This window comes from Schistocerca nitens, chromosome 11 (genome assembly GCF_023898315.1).
Source record: "Schistocerca nitens isolate TAMUIC-IGC-003100 chromosome 11, iqSchNite1.1, whole genome shotgun sequence".
Lineage (NCBI taxonomy): Eukaryota > Metazoa > Arthropoda > Insecta > Orthoptera > Acrididae > Schistocerca > Schistocerca nitens.
In genome coordinates this window covers 72,438,633-72,458,254 of record NC_064624.1, presented here as the reverse complement: position 1 = coordinate 72,458,254, position 19,622 = coordinate 72,438,633, and positions in this window count along the sequence as shown.

The window sequence follows — 19,622 nt, the reverse complement described above, 5'->3', positions numbered from 1 at the left end:
CCTTGGAAATCACAACAACAAAATGATCTCAGTATCAAATAACTATCCTCTACAGCACACAGAGAATATTACCCATTACACTTATGAGAAGTAAGATACACTTAAAATTGCTTACAGCTAAGGAAACTCAACCACCTGGTTACAGCCACAATCCAACTGAAGCCCTAGTCCTGGATAGCAAAATGTATTAAACCAACAAAAATACAAAAAATATGTATAAAAATACATAAAAATATAAGGGATATAAAAATTAAAAAAACAAAATGTCTAAAATGGTGATGCTAGACGAGCTTAACGTAAAAATCTACCTCTAACCGTTTTTAGTTTATGGCTGCTGTAAAAATGGATGATTTTTGGCATGGCTGAGGTTAGACTATTAGAGGCTGAATGGTTATCAGTTTGAGTATCAGTTTAGCACTACATGAGAGATTTAAACATATGCACTGGAAAGATAGTGAAGATATGGAAGCCTAATTAAAACTCATAGATTTGTTCCGTGTGATGGCTCCATTACTAGCGACGCCTATAACGCAACATAGGACACCAACAGGATAGAACACTCCAGAGCATAGGATGTCATACAGCATCCCAAAGCATGTACAACCATTGATTAATGGTTTCACCTGCCAGCAGTTAGCCAATGTAATCATTGAACACAATGATATCACTGAGGTGTGAGCAGTGTCATCAAGCTCAAATATCGGCAGATGGTACCAAGAACTATAGATTCTATTGCGTGTGTGACTTCCTAAATGGAAGGACTGTCCGTGATGCATATACCATCCATAAAATTAGGCAACGTTCGACCATTTGGACCAATCTAGACACTTTTCAACCATGTGTTTCAAGAGGGGCTACCACCAACCTAAAGCAGTTCGAAAATATAGGCCAAAAGCAGCCTTTTAATGGGGGCAATACCAGCATCATAGCATGGCATGGCAGGCTACATCAAACTAGTCAGAAAATTCAAGAAAAAAAATGCCATTTGGCTTGAAGAATGTGAAGGCTAAATTCCTTAGACTCTTGGACGGAGTGTTTCAGGTACTGAAACCTAAAAAGAAGTGTGGTCTCCCTTGATGACATGATTGTCTTTTAAAAGGATATGGAAGAAAATGAGTCAACTAGATAAAGTTTTTAAAAGACTGCAGGTACCACATCTGACGCTAAGTGCCCATTAGTGCCATTTCACTAGAATAGAAGTAAACTAGCTCAGTTACTTAATTAGTCAGGAAGGAGTAAAATCTGACCCACATCTCATATCAGCAGTCTGAGACTTTCTGGCACTGCATACTATGAAACAAGTACAGCCATTCTTAGGTCTCTGCAATTATTATAAAAAATTTTGACGAATTTTGCACAAACATCCAAGTCGTTGAATCGTGTATTGAGAAATAAAAGACTCAAATTCGAATGGTCAGCAAAGTGTCAAGCTGCTTTTGAGAAACTGAAACATTCATTGATATAAGTTATGTCTTGGTATTTTCTGAATTTGAGCAAGTGTTCATCAATCATGTGATGTGATCAATACAGCAAATTGGTTGTTTTTTGAGCTACATTGTGAATAACAGAATACTTCCAGTGGCTTATGTGCCAAGGCAGTAGAACGAGGAGAATGTAACTTTTCCACTACAGAGAAGGAAGTACTAGCTGTCATTTATGGCACTATCTACTTTCAGTGTTATTTATATGGACAAACATTTAAGGTAATTATGGGTCATACTTGCCTTTAGTGATTGTTGAGAGTGATAGACACTTCCAGTATGTTGACACAATGGGTGATGAAGCCAAGTAGATTCAGTTATAAAGTGGTGCACATACCATACATGGGAAAAAGCACACAAATGCAGACACACCGAGTAGGAAGATTGGAGCTATGCAAGCATTAGATGAAAGTCTGTTACAGTGGCAGAAGGCACAAGTAGTTGATGTAGACTGTCAGGCGTTTAGGTCGCAGCCATAGTTTGATACGCCTGGGGGAAGGTTTGTTATACAGTAGAAATACGAAATGCAGACCAATCATGGTGGTTCCCACATCACAGAAATAAATTATTATGACCGGCACATGACCATGACTATCATGGTGGACATATGACATCAGACGGGTGTGAAACTGACAAGGTTTGGTGGACCACCAGAAAACAGGATGCTCTACAATATATGAAAGACAGTGTGCCATGTGCACAAAGAGCAAAGATTGGTGGTACAGTTAAAAACTTTTGAAATTCTGGGTTTGGATACCTGTGGATCATTTAATAGGACAGCAGCAGGAAATAAATATATTCTGACGATACTAGCCACTTTTCCTAGTTTGTAGCAATGGTTGCAATGGATTTCAGACCAGTGAGTAAGCACATCACGAAACGGATAGTTACCACTTGGTTATAAACATTTGGCATTCCCAATGCTATAATTGCAGATCAATGTACAAATTTTGTGTCAGATCTGTTGAAGCAGCTGTGTTGCCAGCTTCATATCGGAAAACTGTGCACTATCTCTTTCCATTCTCAACAAATGGACATACTGAGAGAGTTCATCGCATAGTTTTTAAAATTTTGAGTCATTATGTAAATAATCAGCATGGTAATTGGGATATGTGTCTTCAACACGTCTTCTCTGTGTATAATTCCAAAGTACACACAGGAACAGGTCTTTCACCACTCGAGGTGGTATGTGGTAGAAAGATGCCATCTCCTTTAGAGATTTGGAAACCTAAATTAGGCTCTAATGAGGAATCGGTGTACAAGACCGGGAAACAGTTAAGAGAGGTTTGGCAGAGGATCAAATGAACGAAAAGAAAGGCACTTGAACATCAAGAATGGATGGGGAAACTTACTGGAAAACTGCTGCCATACTGGATGGGCCAGTGGGTTTAGTGACAAAACCTTACACACCAAAGTGCAGAACAAAGAAGTTTTTAATTATCATAGTTTATATTAAGTTATAGAGTTGATATAACTCGTAAATGTGAAGATGCAACGTCTAACAAAGACATCTATTATTCGTGCTTGCCAAGTCAAACCCCTGAGTGGAGTGATAGATAATTTGTTACACATTCCATCACTGCAGGGGGTGCACAATAAAGTGTCTATGAAGGCAAAGAGGCCACAATTTTAAAATGATCAGGTTACATGCAGCACGTCAAATACACTAATACTGCATGACAGGTAAAGAGTATTTAATTTCTTTAGTCTCAATACGTATTTTTGTCTTCTTGTTTCTGAAAAACAGTAACTTATTACTGCATCAAATTCCGTTTGAATAGTTACAAAAACACTGATGGAAGAATACGCCACCTGGCGCTCTGCTGCAACACGAGCCGTCGCCGCATGCTACCACCCTGTGCCGCTCTGCTGTCGCAAGGAATGGAGCGAGTCAGAACACATTGTATTACTCTGTTTGTTTAAAGGGTCTCATGTCTCAATAAATGACTGATAGTGGAACCACCAATGTTTCACTTACACCTCACCCACTGAGTCAAGGAAAGAGCCCATCCACCGCCCAAAAAGTGTCGCTTTCCCTCCCACCATCCCTGAGAAAATAATGACCTGTGCTCTCCTCTGTCACTGATGCTCAATATCTAGTGTCACAAAACCCGACCCACTACAGTAGTAAGGTTACGTAGTTTAGCAGATATGAGCAGCCAACCATAATAAAAGATGATAAAAGTACACTACATTTATGAATATAATAGTTTTCACGTGTTCATTATAACTGCTTATGTGTCATGAAGAAAAAAAGAATGGAAGGAAGCATAGGCAGAGAAGGCAGAGTATGTGTGGAGGAGAAACATTTGTCTGAAGATATCAACGTTTCATCTGAGCAGAGAACTGCAAATACCGCAGTCAGCTGTCTGGTGCATGCTACAAGAAAGTCTATGTGTAAAGGGGCATTAGAAAATGATCCGCCACAGACAGCACTTGTGACAGCCATCTGGCAGTAGAACGGATGGAATTAAGAGGAACTGAGAGAATTAGCAGACACATTATCTGCACTCAGAAAGAGAGTGCAGTTCTAGACTGCTGTGCATGCACAAATTTGGACATGTACATTAGATGGCCACAACTTGCACATACTCAAAAGGGAGTACTCTGAGTATTAGTATGATTTCTGTTTGTTGTTGTTTATCGTCTGCGTTTATTGACATATGTGGCCAGCAGCTATAGTGCATTTAAAATTAGTGGCGACTTTAGACGTTTGGCTGACAGGAGGGGAACGTGACATCCTTACCCAGTGCTGAGGTAACACCAGTGGCGAGCTGGCTTTACCTACCACACTGTTCTGTAGTCGTGAGGTTCTGTAGTGTTCGCACTGCATTAATAAAAACAATGCAGTATATATGAACACGAGATTTTAAGCAAAAGTATCACCCAATAACACGTTCACTGGCTGGGAAGATAACGTTCTGCTACAAAACATTCTTCGGAATTCGACAACAGTAATGGACGAAACACCACACTCCTCTGCTGAGATGCATAAAGCTCCAACAATGCAGGGGAGACAAGTGAATATTTTGCTCTGGGTTAAAACAGCTGTTCCTTAAGATAAAGCTGAACCTAGCATATATAAGGCGAAGTTAGTGTAACTTGTAATGCTGTACAAGCCAAAATCTCGCACTACCAGGTCGACGATCTGGCTAATGGTAAAGGGAGTAGTTTAATCAGACTTCCTCCTTATCATGCACATTTAAATCCGTCAGAGAACATGGGTTTAAGTGAAAAGTAATGCGACAAAAAACAACAAGAAGTTTATGTTCACTGAGGTTGAAATACTGACAAAAGAACCCACTTCAAGTGGTACATGGCAGGATTAGGCTTGAGGTGGCAGCCATAACAAGAAGATAGTTGAGGAGACGTTGGTTCATGGAGAACTGTGATAAGTTTTGAAAAATGTGTCTTCTCTTGTTGCCATATTAAAATATGCTTCTTTTGCCAAAACACAGCAGAGTTTAGAAATATTCATCTCATTAACATTCTAATATATACCAGTAACAGCGTCACAAAAAAGCCCTTTGCTTGCAAAAATGGACGTAGGAGATTTTTTATCTTGTCTATATAGTTGAGAATATGTAGAATACAAGTTTTCGATCTTCAATACCCTCAGGACAACCTTTTCTGCCAGAAAAAGCATGAAATTTTGCCACTTTTCCAGATTTCCTCCAATTAATCGAAAATTATGCATCCTACTGATAATTTATCATTACAAATATGTAAGCGCGTTCAATTATTCTTTGAATGACTGTTAAATGTCAAAGTCTGTGCAGCCGTTTGGCCACAGTCAGTTGTCAAATTTCGGTCATTTCTTCCCAACATGGTTCGAAAGCCGCCCCCAACGCCTTAGCGTAGAAAGAGCCACTCCAAATTTAAAATATCAAGTTATTAAAGTTGTAGAGCATGAAATTTCATGTTACAAAAGCATCAAGTTTCTCAGTTTTCGACAATATTAATCGTCTTGGGGTTCAAACGGAACAACAGCATCTATTTTATAAGGGTTAAGCGTGCTTGGGACTTTAATTTGCTAGCAGTGTGTAGTCATTCGAGTCAGGTATCTTTTAATTCAAGTTTCATCACTTTATCAACAATATTTCGCTTTGTGTAGGGAAGTCTGCTAAGGTTCTCCCAGTGGGCATCAATTTCCTAACCACAACAAAAGCAATGTTTATTAATATCAAATACCTTCTCGTATGATCGAAGATTTGAAGCTGGCTGAAGTGCACAGTTCTTGTCGGAAGAAGCACAAGAATGCTAACATGAATAGATCGTCTTTGACAATATAAATAAACAAAAGGCGCTGCAAATTTACTCCCAAGAGATGCTCATATTGGAAGACTGAATGGATGCTGCTGAATTCAACAAATTTACATCTGAAGGCTACTTCACCATTAGATGAAGTGTTAAATTTTAGTGTGGCATATGGGCTGATATGACGATAGAGCAAACTTTAATGAGGACAATGAAAGCGAAAGGTGGCTCAATTCACGGATGGGGGTTTTCAGATTCTTTGCTCTTAAAGTGGACTTCAGGGATGGAAACCTTACAGGAGATTTGTAAAAAAAATTAAAAATTCTCTGGTATATAAGAAGGAACAAGCGAGCAACATGTAGATTCAAGAGCCTCACGCACAGATGGAAATGTAGCAGACAATGACAATCTGAATAATTGGTTGTTAAAACATCCATCTTTTCCAAAATTTAATGTGATTATGTCAATAAACAGTGGAGTAATTGGTGATGAATGGGTGAACTTTCATGAGTTATTAGTAGAGGAAATCAACGGATCACCTGAATGAAAAGAGAAAACTTGAAGAACATCTCATTTCAACACAACACCAAGGTGCCTTACCACACTTGCATCCTGCGCTACGGCACTCAAGATAGGGAAGAGGAGGATTTATACCATAAACTCATTAACATTGTTTTACAGACTATGTGTTAGCAAGCAATCTGATAAAGATGTGAAGTTCTGTTCCTCATTTGAACTTTCCCCATCCCCCATGTCGTTGTTCACAGAAGATGGTCTCAATAAGGGTACCAAATCATATCGCTATGATGCATTCATACCTCTCCAACAGATGAAGTACCCAAAATAAAAAGCCTTGTTGTGAATGGAGGTCACCTGCTCCATAAGGTTACTTGGCACATCAAAGAAAAGTTTGGAATCATCTGTATGAAATATTCTGAGGACGGAGATATTAAAATGGAACAGGCAGAAGAAGTTACGGATTCATTAATTGTGAAAACGGCTATTTCTCAAGTTGCTGAGTCTGACAGTGTGGCAGTCGTGAGCGAGTACAGTCACTTGCTTGTTCTCCTAATGGGTCGACAAAACAACTACAACAACTTGTGCTACCATAAACAGGGAAGAGGGAAAGTAAGCTGGAGTGTGGTACTCCAGTAATTCTTTTACTTTGTATCCTGAATCTGCTTTTTCAGTTATGCCTTACAAGACGCGCTAACACATCTTCTACTTTTTTGGCGAATGAAACAGGAAATTAATAAGCCTTGTGGAGCAACAGCCACACATCAAAGTGCAAGGTGCTGAATTCGTTAACACCTTAGTCTCTCGAGAAGTTATAGCACAGGTAGGAGAACAGCTGACGTTTGCACTGTTATGGAATTCCAACTGTATAACTTTCTACGAGCTTTTCGTAAAGTCTTCCAGAAAAAATCTCCCAAACTTGAAAGGCTACTGGCAGCATCGGACGCAGCAAGTCGCCACTCATTGCGATCCTACCATCAGGTGCAATCTTGGCTGGGGAAGAAAACTAATCCATGCCAGCTGGGCTGGAAGGAAAACTTATCAGGCTTGTTTCCCATGGTGATGAGGAAAGATGTGGCAGCACTCACGGTACTGAAGATGGTGTCCTGCACTTGCAAAACAGGATGCACAGCAATACGTGGATGTCGCAAATGTGGACAGAATTACTCCTCGACATGCAAATACTGTTGTGGCTTATCTTGCGTGAATGCCCCAAAAATTGTGTTCGACGAGGGTGAGGAAGGGATCGAAGATAACTTACAGAACAAGTAAGTGGTGAAGGTGACATAATGGATCCTGAAGATCGGACACGGGACCGGTAATTGCCGCAGTCTCCCAAACTACCTCGATAGAATTGAGATTTGTCACAATGTGAATCACTGTTATTTAAATTCTGCTTTCTTAAATACTCTCATGCCCTTTTATTTGTTCATTTGTACACACTTGCGTATTACTCGTACATAAACACATACTGGCCATTACTACGTACTTGGTTTTCATTTTAGCAACCCACTGCCACCAATAAAGTAATGGATAAAAATGAATAAAAATACACACGAATGAAGAAACATGAAAAGATGTACATAGAAACATATATCTGCTCATTAGAGAGCCGTCTTCCCACTGGAAATTCATTTCATTGAATAACTTTGCTTGAAGAAAAAAAAAGAGACCTTTGGTTTCAATAGTATGAACACTTTATAGTGGCTAAAACTGCAAAACTAGATGCTTTCGTAACATGAAATTTCATGCTCTACAACTTTGATGACGTTTACCATTTGGAGTAGGCATTTTTGAGTTACAGGAGCTGAAGACGACTTTTTAGACCAGTTGCTAAAAATGAACGAACTTTGACAACTTACTGCAGCCAGATGGGTACACAGACACTGGCATTTAGGTAATCATTCGATGTAAAATCTAATGCTCCTTCATTTTGGTAATAGTTAAATTCTGAGTAGGATGCATAGTGACCGAGTAATAGGTGAAAACCCGAGAAATGTAGCAAAAGTTTGTGGTTTTCTGTCCACAGAAATTGTCCTGAGGGTTTTGGAGGTCGAAAACGTGGATTCTACATGCTCTCAACTATACGCACAAGATGAAAATTCTATCTCACCTTTGCAACCAAAAGCATCCCGTTACTGGACTAATACAGTTGAAATTGAGGCAGAATAATGACATAGTGGATTATTAAACTAACAACTAAGTGCAAGTCAGGTCAATAGTTTGTGGAACAGCCGAGTCTCAGTATAGAGATAAACTTGTAACTTCTTTGCTTGTACTGTTACAAAACCTACAGCAGTTCTCGTTTCACAAGTTATCTATGGTTCTCAATAATTACATTATTTCATTGAAAAAGCCTGGAGTCCCTCGAATGTCGAGGCAGAAATGGAAGTTTCACATATTAATCATATGCCAAAACGCTCTCGTGCTATCATTTGCAGAAATCTTGTTTCGGTATCACAGATCATTTATGAGGTACGAGGAAATTTTGAATACGTCGTTCTAGTTTCTTACTGACACACGAGTTCGCGATGGAGAGATTTAAATACATTCTATTTTCTCGAGATTGGAAACAGACAGCGATATACTTCCAAGTTTAAAGAATGATTCAATATATTATCTACATTTAATACACAGTAACATATAATCTGACATGAACCAAACACATATTCATGGCGGTACCTAGTTTTCACTGCAGACTACGAATTTCTTGCATAGTTTACCTACTAGCGAAATATCACAATAATATGACCATTAACGAAATGCTAGGTCATTCATCATGAAGCTGGCGAATTAAGCTATAAGATGCGCGAGAATGACAGTTTATTACCGAATAGATTCTTTAAAATCGTTTCAGAAAGATCGAAGATTGGCTGGCTTGAGCGGTAGTTAAGCGAGCCTGAATGGTTCTGCGCCGAGTAGGTCTGTACTGGCATTACACTATGGTCACCTACTAACCCGCCCAGCACACACTGGCAAACTGCTCTTCTCTTCACTCGTTCCATACTGAACTGTTGAGAGTCGCAACTTATTGTAAACGCACTTCAGCTTCAGGTTTCCATAGTGTAAATTTACCACAGTTTTCAGCGATTAAATTTTCATAAATATAATAATCAAACAAAATCGATATTTTGCCTACAAACTTTTTTTACACAAATTGTCACTGGAAATCAGTCTTTGTACTGATTGTTTCGTATCCTACAAATAGAAAGAATTAGGCAAGCATTTAGCGGTCTAAATCATGTGTTTGGTGAGGAAACGTGTCTGTATACAGTCATCGGCACGTCGGCAAACGTTTAGTTATGAGTAATTAAGTATATAACATTATATGTGTACTTTCTTTTTCTATATGTAGTGCCTGAATTGCTGGAAGATCACATTTGATTTGATTTCATCTTTTCCTATATTCCAACATGCCAGGAAGAAGAAACTGGCAAGAGTAGGTGAGAGTGCTCGATTACAAAATGAGTAAAAAATTATTTAATGGTCCCTTCTGACTAGATGAAAGTGTCTAACATTACAGTATCAGTTGAGTGAATTACTTCTTGTATCATCGACAGCTGCTTGTCGAAATAAGCCGCCCCATTCCCACGAAGTTCCATAATTCCTGCAGATCTGTGTCAGTTCCTTCAGCAATTGGGAATACATGCCATCAACTTCCACCCTTTTTCCCAGCCTGGTTTGATCCCCACAATATCTGCCTTGTGGTCATCATTATACTGCCATAACCCTATGAGTGACAAATACTGTGTGTCCAGTAGACCCAAAAACAACTGCATCCTCCAAGTGCATAATGATGTAACAACGCAGTTCATACAAACATATTCTTGGGATTCCATAGGTCATAACTTGAAACAAACGGTTAAGCCGATAATTCAGAACAGTAATAATATATTTCGATGATAGTTACATAAGAGAACAACAATTACATAATAAATAATAATAACAAGAAATAGAAGCAATTACTTAATAAATAGAAACTTCTGGTTCTCAGACATTTTTAATTTGAATGAACACCTTTACAAGAAATCAGACAGCCCACTTCAAGATTTGCACATAATTACCATGTAGTGTGAACGGCTGGACTTACACCAGGACTACTCCGTCTGCATGATGTAATCAATAGACATTAACCAATGTGCAGTTCCAAACATTTTCGCTTGGGGCTCTGCTGCATAGACCTAGGACTACATCTTAGGTACATCATGTAATATAGGCTTAAAACCAATCCAGCTACAAGCGACGACTTCAAGTGACAACAAGTGGAAGACAGTTTTTGACAATGTTTATTTTCAGTGATGAAGACAAGTTTTGTGTGTCTCGAAAGGTGAATCATACACACGAGATTATAGAAAAAAATTCGTGGTTCACCTAACATTAACGTCTTTTGTGCCACGTCCTCTTCAAAAGTTTACAGACTACTTTTCTTCCTGGAGAAAACTGTGCCTGATTTCGTGTACCTACACACACTGCAGCTGTGGCTTATTCCAGAGATACAGCAAGCAAGTGAAGGGTTCATTTTGCAACTACAAAATGCTCCACCTTACTTTCTTTCAGACATTTATGATTATCTCAATGCCAAACTGCCTCAGTGTCGAAATGAACATGGTTTCCATTGTGACCGTCTTCTCCAGTGCCCCCCCCCCCCACAGTCACCTGTCTTAGCTTCATATGATTTCTTCTTATGGGGTTAAGTCAAAGATCACCACGTTCCTGCTTCCATTGCCACTTAATTTGGAAGAGTTGAAAGGAAGGACTAATATGGTCGCTGACAATGTAATTGGTTATATAGATAGAAACTCCCTTGGACAGATTTAAAAGCACAGAGAAAATAACATTATGGCATAAAACAGAAAATTCAGTTTCCAGTTCTTCAGAAGGATGAGAAATGCACTGAACTCTTCCTGGGACTGACATGAAAGAACGCAAAAAACCGATTAAAAAATGGATTGGGCTTGCATGCCACACAGTGATAAAAATTTCTCTGTATTCCTATCTGATAGTAAATACATAGCAGATGATATGTATATCTGACACTGAAAAATTTCAAACGAGTATTAGTCATGAGCAGCATGACACCAGTAAATGATGTACTCTAGAACTAGACAACCTTAGGGCACTGCTAATTATTTTGAGCAGCTTGAGCTAATATGAAGAGACTAACACATTTTTATTCTTTCATTTTTCTACAGTGCGTTTGTGGAGAAAGACGTGTTGCCCTAAGTGGCATGTGGCAGAGACCACGTGAACTAGTTGTGACATGTTTATCACAAGCAGCCAGAGATGTTAAACAGCACTATGAATTTTGAGTCAAAAGGTTCCAGCATGTCCTTCACTCTTTATGTAAATGTAAACAGTGGTATAAATGTGCACTCTTGCTATACATTATGAATTTTAACAACTGACAAGCATCAAAACAGTGCTGTGTGGCCAAGTTTCACAAGGTGCATTTTAGCTGTGTATGTTTTTACTTGCGACAATTCTATTTGTAATGAACTTTTTGTCAAACCTGTGTGGAATGTGCAATCCGATCTCCACTCAAATGTGAACATCACATGAGTGATGAATGCACAATGGGACATGATGTAGACCTGAACAAGTTTTTAAAGATCTAAAGGTGACAATCTTAGCTGTTGAAACCAGTCAATAAGAAACTGTTTAGATCGAAATCTTGCCTATAGACTATTTCTTTGAAGTACATAGAGATCGCTGATTCTCGTTTCTCATTATAAAAAAATTCGGAGACGTTATATGCCAGTTTAAGCTTAGGGAACAGATGTTTAATTAGCAGGCTGGTGGAAATATGGGATGAAATATCACAAAGGTGCCATTATAAAACAAATTTTGTGAACAAACAAAACAAAAATTTTGTACAGCTGCTTGATATGTATTTATGTAGAAATCTATAACTGGCTGTAGTACCTTTCCAATATAAGGAAACTTTTGAAAGTGGAGTCTTTTTAATTGACATCAGCAAATTAGGATAAAAAGTGATTGATGAACTTGTCATAGACTTTCTTCTACCAGTATGAAGCTTAAAGTAGACGCTCAAGTTAACAAAACACACAGACTTGCAGAGGAACAAAGCACAAACTGAGTGTGACTTTACCTTCTGGATTCTTTTCTTGACTTTATTTGTAAACTAATTTTTAGTAGAAATCTTAAAATAAAAAGTTAGATATTCATCTAATGCACTTCGCACATTTCTTTAACACAATTATTTTCTTACAACATTATAATGTTTTCTGTCATTGTTAGCACTTTTTTTAAAGAGGACATTTAAGCTTCATTTGTCTTCTTATTTTTTTTCCTGAGGATCGGAGTTCCATGTGACTTTTCAATATAAATACTACATTACTTGTAACAATTATTAACAAAAGGTTTACATGAAGTAATTGTATTTTGAATGCCATTAATCGCTTCCTGAAGCAAAATTAAATCAATCCAAGAATATCAATAATTACCAACTGATGAAACTGTTTCTGTTATGCCACTTGCTGTGGCGTCACTTTGGTTGCAAATCACTCCTGCACCCCACATCAGTTAAATAAGAGCAAATATTGAAGTTACACTATAACGAATTTGGAATTATACTTCGTGCAAGTGCACTTAAAGACACTCTAATACAATCCATTTGCATTGTTAAAAACTACACTTAATCTCTGTAATCTCGTTCATTTCCTATATTAAAGAGTATACTTAATCTGAAGTTATACTGTCACCAGAAACCTCCTTACTTCCTTCCTCAAATCCACTAGGTCAGTGTCTAATGCTGCGTACTCTGTAATGGAGACATAGGGCATCTGTGTACACTCATATTTAAATCGCCACCACCTGGTGGCGAGCATGCCACAGGGAATTGCACAAGCCTCTTTGTGGAAACAATAAGGTCACTGGCCAACAATTAGGATATACATTAAAACAAGAAGTGCACTTTCATGCAAGCATATTTACATAACCATTACAAACCAAAACTTTTCATAGTTTGATATTTTTTGAATCTCTTCAGGGTGGTCTGTTTCCACTATCATTTTACTCGAATTGTGTACAAGTGAATCACTGTTATTATAAAGACTATTGTCATGGAAATCGTTGTTGTTCTAATTTTCACTTTAAGATTTCTGTACAAGCTCTACACTGTCTACCTCGGAAAGGAATGTATATGAAGAATTAGCCATTTCACACCAACTTACTTGAACTTTGTAATTACAACTTTTCTCTCAACATTATGGCTATAGTTCGACACTGAGTTAACACAGACTTCCCTAAATGGGAAGCAGCCAGGTTCGAGAATGGGGCATGTAAGAGCTACAAAAAGCAATATTTGGAATATCGAACGCCACTGGCATTGGAGTGGGAAGGATTGAGAGCATTGAAGCTGCCAACCCTAAAATCCGAAAATACTGCCAATACTGTATTTAGTTTCACCATTTGTAGAAATGAGTGAGCTAATGTGAAACTACAAATTATCTTCCATTAACTATCCAATAATACTTGCTTACTCAGACAGAAATCTTAACTGTGCATCATATAATGGGACAGCATAAACAATATAAATTAACGATGATGTGGCCAGAACTGCAGTGGCCAAACGTTTCATTGCTAGCAACCATAAATGTAGAAATTAAATATTATATTCCTGTTAATATACACATCATATAGTCACAGTCAGGGCACATGCTGTTTGGAATAAAAACACGCATGATGTTGTCAAAGTTACTTGGTGCTTACCAATAATGAAATAATGCTCCACATCTTTTTCTCTTTTTTGGCTTAAGTATGGTAACATTATTATTGTGATCAGACTTTCACAACAGTCTCTCTGAATTTCAAAGAATATATAGGATATTTTTCAACATGCACACAAAATTAACTAATAATTTCTTTTAGTAGGCTATAATATAACTTATTTACAACCATACAGTTGCAACATAATTTTTAGAAATAAGTCTGTATGGGTGCCAGTTGGACTGGCAGACACACCACTTCCGGTGGCTGTAGCACAGCAAATTTACTAAAACCGACAATTTTTGTAGAGATCTTTGATATAGTCTAGATCTGAATCTGCATATTATCCTAATACACAGGTATAAATATCAAAGCTACCAATGCTGCATACTAGCTTCAGAATCACTGAAACCATAATGGCAATTGCTCGATTTACTTCTGACACTAATTAGTGTGGGTGAATGAAAGTGGCGCCAAACAGTTAAAACGACTTTATCTTTTATGACATAACTGAAAGTGGCTTCAATAGAGTGATGCCACAGTAATCGGGGTGCTGCAATTTCTGCATAGTTATACAGTTTTCTATATGGCGTCTGTGTCAACGGAAATTATTGAGGCAGGTATTATGTAGTAGTATAGAGCGTGGCATTCGAATAATTAATTACACATGAAAGAAAATGCAAAGGATACCAAAACGGATTTCAGGCAGGAATAAAATGGAAATCACACATTCACCTTTAAAAGAATTACCATTCAAACCTGAAAATTGTTTTATAAATCATTTCTGAATTACAAAAACAAATTTAGAGTACTTCTTGAATCATGTATCAAGCTACATTTAAAGATGAGGAACACAAATTTTGGACGCAAACCCAGTTTGCCTGAAACTGCAGGTGATAGATACTGGCATGTCAGCGCTATAGTGCCTCTACAGTATCCTCAAAATTACATTTTTGGTGTACTTACATGAGATGCTGGATGATGTTTACAGACGTAGCAATCATAATAAAATTTCTATCTGTGGACCACTTTCGAATAACAAGAACAAATGTTGCATAGTTGTAGAGCTGCATATTGGACACCATTTAAAAATCCGATACTCATATTAAAGATGCGTTATAAGTTCGAGTGAAACTGCAAATGACACTTCGATATTTGACATGTGGCATTTACCTGTAATCTCTCCAAAATTTATATCATGTCCCCAAATACAAATTTTTAAATTCTTGCATGTTCTGTTCCATGTTGTGTACTATGACCAGAAGATACAATTGAGAGCTAATATTTTTTCATCCTTGCACCCGATGTCAGTTAAAAATGACAAAACAATAATGTTACTCTATAATAAATTTTGTAGATATGCTTTGTTCAAGTGCACTATAATATAATTGAACATTGAATATCCATGTTCCTGTATTAAAAGCTAGAGTCAAGTTGAAAGTATATTGCCAACAGTAACCTTATTTACTTCCTTTCTGAAATTCACTGGATAGATGCTCAAATGTATGTCGCCAGTACTATGATCTGAATACATTTGCCAATATTGTGTTGACGTTCAACATTTGTAGAATTCAGTGAGCTGCAGTGAAACTACAAATCCCCTTCCACTAATTACACAATGACACATGCTTACACACAACCAGAACCTACCCATGTGCATGACAGCACAGATATGATACATTTCCACAACATAGATTAACCATTTTTGCTCATATCTGCAATCTCAAAAAACTTTAGCTATGAACAACTTCGAGAGTAGGAAGTTGATATATGCTCCTACTGAAATAATTTAACTAAAAACATACATACACTCCTGGAAATGGAAAAAAGAACACATTGACACCGGTGTGTCAGACCCACCATACTTGCTCCGGACACTGCGAGAGGGCTGTACAAGCAATGATCACACGCACGGCACAGCGGACACATCAGGAACCGCGATGTTGGCCGTCGAATGGTGCTAGCTGCGCAGCTTTTGTGCACCGCCGCCGTCAGTGTCAGCCAGTTTGCCGTGGCATACGGAGCTCCATCGCAGTCTTTAACACTGGTAGCATGCCGCGAAAGCGTGGACGTGAACCGTATGTGCAGCTGACGGACTTTGAGCGAGGGCGTATAGTGGGCATGCGGGAGGCCGGGTGGACGTACCGCCGAATTGCTCAACACGTGGGGCGTGAGGTCTCCACAGTACATCGATGTTGTCGCCAGTGGTTGGCGGAAGGTGCACGTGCCCGTCGACCTGGGACCGGACCGCAGCGACGCACGGATGCACGCCAAGACCGTAGGATCCTACGCAGTGCCGTAGGGGACCGCACCGCCAATTCCCAGCAAATTAGGGACACTGTTGCTCCTGGGGTATCGGCGAGGACCATTCGCAACCGTCTCCATGAGGCTGGGCTACGGTCCCGCACACTGTTAGGCCGTCTTCCGCTCACGACCCAACATCGTGCAGCCCGCCTCCAGTGGTGTCGCGACAGGCGTGAATGGAGGGACGAATGGAGACGTGTCGTCTTCAGCGATGAGAGTCGCTTCTGCCTTGGTACCAATGATGGTCGTATGCGTGTTTGGCGCCGTGCAGGTGAGCGCCACAATCAGGACTGCATACGACCGAGGCACACAGACCAACACCCGGCATCATGGTGTGGGGAGCGATCTCCTACACTGGCCGTACACCACTGGTGATCGTCGAGGGGGCACTGAATAGTGCACGGTACATCCAAACCGTCATCGAACCCATCGTTCTACCATTCCTAGACCGGCAAGGGAACTTGCTGTTCCAACAGGACAACGCACGTCCGCATGTATCCCGTGCCACCCAACGTGCTCTAGAAGGTGTAAGTCAACTACCCTGGCCAGCAAGATCTCCGGATCTGTCCCCCATTGAGCATGTTTGGGACTGGATGAAGTGTCGTCTCACGCGGTCTGCACGTCCAGCACGAACGCTGGTCCAACTGAGGCGCCAGGTGGAAATGGCATGGCAAGCCGTTCCACAGGACTACATCCAGCATCTCTACGATCGTCTCCATGGGAGAATAGCAGCCTGCATTGCTGCGAAAGGTGGATATACACTGTACTAGTGCCGACATTGTGCATGCTCTGTTGCCTGTGTCTATGTGCCTGTGGTTCTGTCAGTGTGATCATGTGATGTATCTGACCCCAGGAATGTGTCAATAAAGTTTCCCCTTCCTGGGACAATGAATTCACGGTGTTCTTATTTCAATTTCCAGGAGTGTATCATGTTGTAATAATTGCTTGGTACTCACCTTGTACACAACCTACAGAATGATACCACACTTTATATCTTCTTGTTGTCTCACTGGCTAAGCAGAGTAATAACAGTATTTCTACCCAACTTTCTCAAATTATCACAACATATTTTAAAGAAAATACAGATTGTTTTTCTAACAAAAAAAAAATAAGCAAACACCATCCAAACAGGCCTTGAAGGTTCAATAGTATTGACTGGCCGCCATGTCATCCTCAATCCTTAGGCATCATCAGATGGGCATATGGAGGAGCACATGGTGAGTACACCACTCTCCCAGCCATTGTCAATTTCAGTGAGCAGCTTTTGTAGACACATAAAATAAAATAACAGGTTTCTAGAGTACAATTTTTTTCATGTAGTGCGAAACATTTTCAGCAAACAATCTTTTTAGGTGCCAGATAAATCTGTATACACGCCTCTCTTCGAAGATTTTAACGATTTGTTATGTTCATTGATTTAGACATAGTGATTAATTCTTATTTTGGCTTTTGGCACAAATAAATGACAACTGTAGACAATTTCCCGTGTACCTACATCAACATCTATGCTCTGTAGGCCAGCCTGAAGTCAATGGTACAGGGTATGTCCAAATATCAGTTATTAGTGTTTCTTCCCGTTTCATTCCCTTGCAACATGGGAAGCATGACTGATTGAACGCCTCTGCATGTGCTGTAATTAATCTAATCTTTCCCTCACTATACCTAAGTGATTGATACATAAGGGGTTATAATATATTCGCATAGTCATCATTCAAAGTCGGTTCTCGATACTTTGTTAGTAATCTTTCTTAGGATAGTTTATGTCTGTCTTAAAATTCTGCAGTTCAGCTTCTTCAGCATCTCTGTGACACTTTCACAAAGCTCAAACAAACCTGTGTCCATTTGTGCTGCCCTTCTCTGTATACTTTCTATATCCCCTGTTAGCCCTTTGTGGGACAGGTCACACACACTTGAACAATATGCTAGAACCAATCACATGACTGATTTGTAAGCAATTTCCTTTGTAGACTAATTGCACTTTCCCAGTATTCTACCAATAAACTGGAGTCTACCTTCTGCTTTTGCACCGACTGAGCCACCTCATATCCCTACAAAGGGTTATACCCAGGTATTTGTATAGCTCGCCTCATTGGTATTATAGTCATAGGATACTACACTTTTTCGTGTTGAAGTGCACAGTGTTATGTTTCTGATCATTTAAAGCAAGTTGTCAGTTATTACATGCCTTTGACATCTTATCACGATCTGGAGGAAAATTTACACAGCTTCTTTCAGACAGTACTTCATTATGGATGACTGCATCATCTGCAAAAAGTCTGAAGTTACTGTTAATATTGTATGCAAGGTCATTAATATATGCTATGAACAGCAAGAGCCTAACACACTTCCCTGGGGCACATCTGAAGTTATTACTACATGTAACGATGACTCTCCATCCAAAATAACATGCTGCATCCTCCCTACCAAAACTCCTCAATCCAGTCGCAAAGTTCAATTAATACTCCATATGAATGTACTTTTGATAACAAGCATAGGTACTGAGTCAGATGCTTTTCGAAAATCAATAAATACTGCATCTACCTGACTGCCTTGATCCAAAGATTTTAGTATGTCATGTGAGAAAAGAATGAGTTGGGATTCACATGACTGTTATTTTCGGAATCATTGCTGGCTGGCATGGAGGAGGTAATTCTGTTCGAGATACCTCATAATGTTTGGGCTCAGAGTATGTTCTAAGATCCTAAACCAAATGGATGTCAAGGATGCTGGACTGTAACTTTGTGGATTACTTCTACTACCATCTTATAGATGGACGTGACCTGTGCTTTCTTCAAACTACTAGGCACCATGTTTTGTTTGAGGCATCTGTGACAGAGTTTAGTTAGAAGGGGGGCTAACTTAGCGTAAATTCGGTGTAGAATCTGACAGGGATTCCATTGGGCCCTCGAGCTTTACTCAAGTGTAACGATTTCAGTGGTTTATCAGCACCACTGACACTAGTACATACTTCCCTCATCTTTTCAGTGTTATGAGGACTAAATTGGGACATTTGTCCTGGGTTTTTCTTTGAAATGTAAAATCTGAAAACAGAGTTAAGCATTTCAGATTTTGCTTTGCTACCCTGAGTTTCAGTTCCTGTTTCCTTCGCTAGGGACTGGACAGTAACTTTTGTGCCACTAACAGCCTTTACATACAACCAGAATTGCTTTGGGGTTTGTGAAATATCATTTGACAACAATGCCCGGCAATTCCTGCCCATCAGTACATGAGGTCTGCCTGGTCTGGGTTTATCTATGTTTATTCCTTCATAGCTCCACGTCAGAGTCACAGCATCGATATTCTATGTGGGCAGCTGACAGAAAATTTGACAATATT